This window comes from Tenrec ecaudatus, chromosome X (genome assembly GCF_050624435.1).
Source record: "Tenrec ecaudatus isolate mTenEca1 chromosome X, mTenEca1.hap1, whole genome shotgun sequence".
NCBI classification, from domain to species: domain Eukaryota; kingdom Metazoa; phylum Chordata; class Mammalia; order Afrosoricida; family Tenrecidae; genus Tenrec; species Tenrec ecaudatus.
The window spans coordinates 161,286,144-161,295,021 of NC_134548.1; the positions used below are offsets into that span (position 1 = coordinate 161,286,144).

At 42.3% G+C, this 8,878-nt stretch overlaps 1 pseudogene; it reads right to left on the reverse strand.

The window, feature by feature from the left end:
- Positions 1-2,250: 2,250 nt before the first annotated feature.
- LOC142434465 (heat shock protein HSP 90-beta pseudogene) lies at positions 2,251-4,682 on the reverse strand (annotated as a pseudogene).
- Positions 4,683-8,878: the final 4,196 nt, after the last annotated feature.

Sequence of the window (8,878 nt, forward strand, 5' to 3'; positions counted from 1 at the left end):
TTCATGATTTCACCTTGCTGCCTCTTAAAATCAAACTGGAAAGCTAATCACGTAGATCAATGTTAAATTTAGGTTTTGATCATTGTTTTTTTATCAATTATAATAAAAACAAATCTGATTTCTACTTCATGCTACACTTTTTTTCATAGTACTTGCACATAGTATAATTTATTCTTCAGTCGATCACACACAGTAATAGGTATTATTATAGGTATTATTATGATGAATCCCCAATTTCTAGATAACAATAAGGGGGATCTGAATCTAGTAGAAAATTATAAGCTAGCACATTGCTCTCTCTGCCCTTCAATTAATCCCACATGTGCTCATTGGCCAGGTTGGCACAATAAACCTACCTATCACAGAAATTGACCCCATGATTTGAAGTTGATGGAGTGATTTCAACCAATGTTTATTTATTTACTCAATTTTTCTCATTAAACCAAGCTGCTTTGGAAGGCAAGGTATATCTTTTTCCAGGCGAGGTCCTCTGACTTAGCCAAAATTTGCAGCAAGTTTGGGCTGCTTTCACATAGCTTGTCCTTCTCCCCATACCTGCCTGCCTCTTTTGCTTGTTTTCCTTGCCATCTTTTCTATCACTTCCTTAAAGAATCTAGCTCCTTTCCTTTGTAATAGCTATCTGAACAACTTACTTAAAGGGGATGTGTTTGAATGTCTGATGTATTTGAATTTATGATTTTTAAGGTACCCTTTAAAATTTATTTCATTGATGGTAGACTATTTGGTCAAATATCAAAGTGATTGTGTGTAGGTAACATTTCTGAAAGACATGAATGAATAAGCGAGTAGACGGGTGAATTCCTGAAGAGCAGTTCAAATTGTTATCCTCTAGCTTTGAAGGTAATGATAAGTATTGAAGGACTCCTAGTATTTCATCCCTGATATTATTTATTCTTAAGCATTTGACTTACTATCTCAGTTGTTTAAAATGTTTATGAATTATCTTTCTGCCTTCACTTCAACTAGCTCTGGGATCTTCAAAAATGAAACATGTAAAATAAAAATGTTCCTGTGTTACCACACAAGAAAAAGCAAATGTATCTCTGAAAAAAAACACACAGCCAGAATGTTCCTTAGAAATGGTAATGGCAAGACTTCATGCATGTATTTTGGACCTGTTACTGGGATGGATAAATTCCCGGAAAAGGATATCTTGCTGGGCAAAGTGGAGGGCCAGAGGGAAAAAAGGAAGACCTTGGTGAGAGGGATTGACACAGTGGCTACAGCGGTGGGTTCAAACATAGCCACAGTGGTGGGAATGGAACAGAACTGAGCAGGTTTCTATTATAGCAAAGATCGTTATGAGTTGGAACAGACTTGACAGCCTCTAAGACAATAGTACCACAACAAGGCAGTTAGATTCTTTTGAACATTATTTAAATAAATGGCTCACTAGATCTTTTCATTAGTGTTTATAATCCCATTAAATTGTAAGGACAATGATAGCTTTTCTCAGGAACTCCCTTGGCTCTTTAAAGAGAGGAGGGTGTACATGATGTCAGTGAAATATGTGTGCTTCCAATGGTTGATAATGAATTCATAATGATCTATGACAAAAGACTACTCCACGGTTTAAAGTGATAAAAATAAATAATAGAAAATGTCAGAATTTCAAATTTCTTTGTTGTTTGAAATTTAGGCACTGGTCAATGTAGACTTGACTGTACTCTGAAAAGCTTTCTTTAGAAGGATCTCAGAAATTCTACAGTATATATTCTCCAAAGAAGTAAATTTCTCCATGAAATATTATTCTTAAACAGATAAAAATTATGAATAAATGTACCTTACAGATGTTAGTTTTGCTTTCCACTTCTACTGTAGAGTATGACTCAACCTTTCAAGACTATTTTAAAAATCTTTTTTTAAATCTGCGTTTCCATTTTCCCCCAAAATCTATAAAATTAATGATATTAAGGTTCATGGATCAGTAAAGGAAACCTGTATGAAGATTCTCATTTATTTTGGAGACATTGACATGTGTAATGTGTGCTTTATGTATTCTGCCTACTGACAGCCAGCCTAGTCGATCCAGAATTATATTGAGTGGCACCCTAATTCAGTTCTGAGTTTATTAGTTATGAATTTAAGATAAATATTAATTTTATGTGCATACTAACACTTGAGTGGTTTTTAAGTATCAAGCACTTCAAACATACATAATGGGAAGAACTGAAGTAAAATGAAGGCCCTTGAACCCATTACACAACCAACAGATAATAGCTGATGTAATTATCTTTTTTTTGTATAAAATGGCATCTTCTTTATTTTGCATACTTTAATAGAACAAAATAAACAAAAAAGAAACCTCACAGATACACATTAACCCCAATCCCAAATAAAGGAGGTGACAACAGGGCGTGAGGGCCTTAGATCCTGCTTTATACACAAGAATGGGGGGGGCACTAGTTAACAGCAGTTGCAGAGCCCCGGTGGGCTAGGGTCACTCAAGTCATGGGGACACTATACAGAGGGCACAAGGTCTGAGTAGAATGGCCTAATCTATTTCCTCCATGCGAGATACATCTTCATCGCCCTCAAGAGGGGGAATCTCATCAGGAACAGCCGTGCTGGGCTCCTCGGCTGTCACCTCATCTTCATCAATGCCTAAGCCAAGCTTGATCATGCGGTAGATGCGGTTGGAGTGGGTCTGAGGGTCCTCAAGGGAGAAGCCAGAGGAGAGCAGTGCTGTCTCAAACAGCAGCACCACCAAGTCCTTGACGGCTTTGTCGTTCTTGTCAGCCTCATCCTTCTGCCGCAGCGTCTCCACAATGGGGTGGTCTGGATTGATCTCCAGGTGCTTTTTGGCCATCATGTAGCCCATTGTGGAGTTGTCCCGAAGAGCCTGGGCTTTCATGATCCGCTCCATGTTGGCCGTCCAGCCATATGTACTAGTCACAATGCAGCAGGGTGAAGACACCAGTCTATTGGAGATTGTCACCTTTTCAACCTTCTTATCCAGAATTTTCTTTCATGAGCTTGCACAGGTTCTCAAACTTGGCCTTGCTTTCCTCCATTTTCTTTTTCTTTTCTTCATCCTCCGGGAGATCCAGCCCCTCTTTGGTCACGGAGACCAGACTCTTCCCATCAAACTCCTTGAGCTGTTGCACGCAGTACTCGTCGATGGGCTCTGTCATGTAGACCACCTCAAAGCCTCGCTTCCGCACACGCTCCACGAAAGCAGAATTGGCCACCTGCTCTTTGCTCTCACCAGTGATGTAATAGATGGACTTCTGGGTCTCCTTCATTCGGGAAATATATTCTGAGAGGGAAGTTATCTCATCTCCAGACTGAGAGGGGTGGTAGCGCAGCAGCTCAGAAAGGCACCGCCGGTTGGTGGAGTCCTCATGGATGCCAGGCTTCAGGTTTTTGGAGAATGCCTCATAAAACTTCTTATAGTTCTCCTTGTCTTCTGCCAACTCAGAGAAGAGCCCCAGGCACTTCTTGACAATGTTTTTGCGGATGACCTTCAAGATCTTGCTCTGCTGGAGCATCTCTCAGGAGATGTTGACGGGCAGGTCCTCCGAGTCCACCACACCACGGATGAAGTTGAGATACTCTGGGATTATCTCGTCACAGCTGTCCATGATGAACACACGGCGGACATACAACTTAATGTTGTTCTTTTTCTTCTTATTCTCAACGAGGTCAAAGGGAGCGTGCCGAGGGATAAACAATAGTGCCCTGAATTCCAACTGCCCTTCTACAGAATAGTGCTTGACTGCCAAATGGTCTTCCCAGTCATTAGTCAGGCTCTTGTAGAATTCGCCATACTCCTCCTGTGTGACATCGTCAGGATTTCTGGTCCAGATGGGCTTGGGCTTATGTAGTTCTTTCTGGTCAATGTACTTCTCCTTAATCTTCTTGGTTTTCTTCTTCTTGCCCTTCCCACTGTCGTCCTCCTCATCTGAGCCACATCTTCAATCTTGGGCTTCTCTTCATCCTCCTTCTCTTCTTCTTTCTCACCTTTCTCTTCCTCAGCTTCATCATCACTGATTGCCTTCTCCCGTTCCTTCTCCAGATAAAGAGTGATGGGGTAGCCAATGAACTGAGAGTGCTTCTTCACGACTTCTTTGACTCGCCTCTCCTCTAGGTACTCCGTCTGGTCTTCTTTGAGGTGCAGAATCACTTTCGTTTCCCCGACCAGTGGTCAGCACGGACACTGAAGGAGCCCCCAGCAGAAGACTCCCAGGCATACTGCTCATCATCATTGTGTTTGGTAATCACAGACACTTTCTCTGCCACCAAGTAGGCAGAATAAAAAGCAACACCAAATTGCCCAATCATGGAGATGTCCGCACCAGCCTGCAGAGCCTCCATGAAGGCTTTGGTACCAGACTTGGCTATGTTTCCCAGATTATTGATGAGATCAATCTTGGTCATGCCAATGCCTGTGTCCACTAGAGTCAAAGTGCGCTCCTGGGGGTTGGGGATGATGTCTCTGTTCAGCTCTTTTCCACTGTCCGACTTGGAAGGGTCTTTCAGGCTCTCATAGCGAATCTTATCCAAGGCATCAGAAGCATTAGAGATCAACTCCCGAAGGAAAATTTCCTTGTTTGAGTAGAAGGTATTGATGATGAAGGACATGAGTTGGGCGATCTCTGCCTGGAAGGCGAAGGTCTCCACCTCCTCCTCCCCATGGTGCACTTCCTCGGGCATCTTGAAGAGCGACGGGACCTCAGCGCGGCGGGTCGGGGGCTCTGCAGGGCGCGCGGACACTCGCAGGCTACGCCGAGGTGACTCAAGAGAGTAATTATCTTTTGTCTGAAGACATGATTCATGCATTATACATTTCATCACTAAATTGTACGATTTAAGAGATTTTAGGAAGTTCACAAGGTTGTCACCACAATTTAATTGCAGAGCATCTTTGTTATTCCAAAAAGAAAGAAACAAACAAAAAGCCCTTAACAATTAACCAAACTAAAAAAACAAACCCACTGCTATGAATTTGATTTCAATTCCTGATGATCCTATAGAACAGAGTAGAACCACCCCGTTGGTTTTCCAAGGCTGTCCATCTTTATGGGAGCAGACAGCCTCAGCTCTCTCCCATGGAACGGCTGGTGGGTTCCAACAGGGGACATTTGCTTAGCAGTTGATCTCTGGACCACGCCACCAGCACTCTTGAGACCCATTCGCAATCACTCTCTATTCGCCCTTTCATTCACACCTGCCAACCACAAAGCTGTGTTCCGTTTCTATGTATTTACTGATTGATTCTGCATGTTTTATATAAGTGGAATAATAAAAATTGCAACCTTCACAGAACTGATGAGAGAGGCAGGGTGAGGTAAAACACATAAAAACCTCTCCTCTAGTTCTTTCCTGGTTCCTCCCCTTACCAGTAAGGTTTTTATGTGTTTTACCCCATTGATCATGTTAGATTTGAGTATGTTCATTTGTATATTTAGAATCACTTGGCACATGAAGATCAAGATAGATGACAGTGACAGGAGTGCTGGTTCTCTGAGGGGACAGGAGGAAGGAAGGTGGGAAAAGGGCAGTGAATAGCATCGATGATTGAATAATAATCCCATCCTATGGGATTGAACAACAGAATTGAGTGTGAATGGACAAATTGGAATGTGTAAGATATGTCAATAAAACTATTACATATTTTAAAAACCAAGGATTTACAATCAGGAAAAAAGCTACAGCCTTTATTGTTAGACTTCTTACATTGAGCATATTTTTTCAAGGTTAATCGATTTGTATCATATGGAGATAGCACACTGTCTGTTGATGGACACTTGGGGTTTTCCCATCTTTTAGCTGTTGTGAATAATACCTCAATAAACATTGATGTATCAGGCTTTTAATGGATATGTGTCTCCATATTGAGTATTTACCTAGGAGTAGAATTACTGAATATTTACGTCAGAGTGACATTACGGGATCAAATAGTAACGCTATGCTTCTTTTGCCACACTTTTTCAAAGCAACTGCAACATTTTATATACCTACCAGCGAGCCATGAGACTTTCAGTTTCTTTAGACCCTTACTAACAACTGTCATTATCCACCCTTCTAATAATAGCCCAGTTGGTCTCATGTACTTTGGACATGTTATTAGGTGAGATGATTATGCTTGGTAAAACGGAAGAATAGAGCAAAAGAGATAGACTTTCAATGAGCTGGATTGACACAGTGACTAAAACAGTCTTCAACATAGCAACAGTTGTGAGGCTGGCACAGGACTGGGCGGTGTTTTGTTTTGCTGTACATAGGGTCACTGTGAGCCAGACCTGACTTGAAGCCACTTAACAACAACAAAATATCTCTACAGGTATTTCCTGCTTATTTACGTACACCCACTGCCATTGAGTAGATTCGGATTCAGTGTCCCTGAATAGGGTTTCTGAGGCTGCAAATATTTATGGGAGTAGAAAACACCTTTCTCCCAAGAAATGGCTTGGAGGTTTGAACCATACTTACTCAACTGTGGCACAGGGCTCCTGTACACAGCCGTAGCCATATGTATGGTCTTCTAAATTCCTCCATCCAAAACCAAACTCACTGACCCCAGGTCGATGCCAACCCATAGGAACCCTATAGAACAGGGTAGATCTGCCCCTACAAGTTTCTGACATGGGGAACTTACTGGAGGAGAAAGCCTTGTCCATCTCCCACAGAGTGGCTGCTAATTTTGAACTACAGACTTTGAGGTTAGCACCCCAATGCATAACCACTGTTTCTTCATATGTCAATGGGTTCTCCAGCCCTTATTGGGCATCTCATCCTTCAGCTTTTCTTTTCAAATTTGTGCTCACTTTTTTTGTTGGCCTTGACTATGCATGCTGGTGCAGGCAGTTGTGATGTTAGTCAATTACTGCTGATGATTTTCAATAGATGCTATGGAGAAGGCCTATCCGCTCTGTGAAACTCTGCGTCCTGTCATATAAAGACAAACTCCTCACAAGGGAGATCCTAGGGAATTTCCATACATATTAAATCATGTAACGTCTCTGGTGAGTGAAGCTTTGGGAAAGTTTCAAACCCTTTATTCCCTTTATAGTTTCGGTTAGGCTACTGGAGTTCATGGATCCCATGATTATGAAGTTGTGGTCTCAAAGGCAATTGAGGAGCCCTGATGGGATAGTGGTTACCCTGGGACTGTGCTACACTCAAGTTCAGCAGTTCAAAACCACCATGTGCTACCTCGAAGAAACACTGGGCTTCCTACTCCCACGGAGACTTACAGTCTGAGAAACCCACAGAGCAGTCCTACCCTGTCCTACTGGGTCACCATGAGTCAGAATTGACTCAATGACAATGAGTTTGTTTTGTTGTTTTGAGGAAGCTTGGAGGAAGAGAATGCCAACATAACAAATTAAATATCAACAAAAAAATCTATTTTTACCAAGATTCGGTCATTTTTTCTCAATGGTTTTTGGATTTAGCAAGCCTTTGGTTAATTTTCACATTCTGTGAAAAAGTGTATCTAGGCTCTTGAGCTTTCAGGAAGTGGATGTGTGGCCTTAGCACAAACTGCAGGTAGGTCAGAGGTGGCACAATGGAGGGGAGGAGCTGGGCAAAGTGCTGAAGCCCACCCAGGTGAAGGACTGCCCCACTAGCATCAGTTCTCAACCTGTGGGTCATGACCCCTTTGGGGATCAAATGACCCTTTAACAGGGGTCACCCGATTCATCACAGTAGCAAAATTACAATTATGAAGTAGCAATGAAAATAACTTTATGGTTGCGGGGTCACCACAATCTGAGGAATTGTATTAAAGGGTTGCAGCATTAGTAAGGTTGAGAACCACTGTCCTAGATTCAAGTAAACTCTACAATTTCCTGACAGACCCAGATGCTTTCAGCAAGAAACACCCCCAAATCAGGAAATGGTACCATTTTTCATGGTCATCATGATTGGCAGAGACACCAGCAAGGGAACAGGTCTGATGGTTATGTGGTCTTTTGGGCCACTGCAAGTTCAAGATGGCACCTTTCTGCAAAATGTACACGTTCAGGTGCCCTATTGCTGGCAGGTGCTACCAGGCGGAATGACACAACTACTTGCCGAAGTTCTAGGAGCAGCTGTAGGGGAAATAGGGGAAGCCAGGACAGGCAGTTGGTCCCAAGGCTCCTGTTGTCTTCTGGAAGTCAGTGACACATGTGCATTTCTCCTCTTCCTTGCTCTGGCGCCTTCCCCAGTTGAGGTGCTAGAGTGAGAGAGTGACTGAGCTGAGGGGGCTTTTCCATGAGACTACCAGCTCATGTGTCCAAGTTTATATTTTCATAAAATTTGAACTCCATTTTGGGTAATTTTGATACTCTTGATGCACCCCCATCAAATTGCTCTTTATGAAAATATCAACCCAGATTTTGAAGAAGAAAAATATCATTTTCAATAGACCAAATTTGTGGTGGTAGAGCAAAGCAGTACTCTGGAAGGCATGCCACCTTTTCAGGTGATGAGGCCTGGATGTTCGGACAAGCATTGATACTAAGTAAGAGGTTATCCAGAGTTTCTTAAATCCATGCCTATTACATTAACCTCTCTTCAATAGTGTCAGTAAATCTCATCTGGAGTGGCTGAATGGTTTGTTAACTTTTGCTGTCTCTTTAAGTTGAAGATGGATTGCTGGTGACACAGTGGTTACACATGGGGCTGCTAGCAGTTCGAAATCACCAGCCACTCTGCAGCAGAAACATAAAGTATTCTACTCGCACAAAGAGGCACAGTCTCGGAAACCCAGAGGGACAGCTCCACCCTGTCCGACACGGTCACTAGGAATTAAAACTGACTTGATGGCAATTATCTTTTATTATGTTTGAAGTAAAACAAAAACACTGAAGGAGCTGACAAAAAAGTATTTCTTTGAAGATCCCAATCAGGTGCATCTCTTACTTGA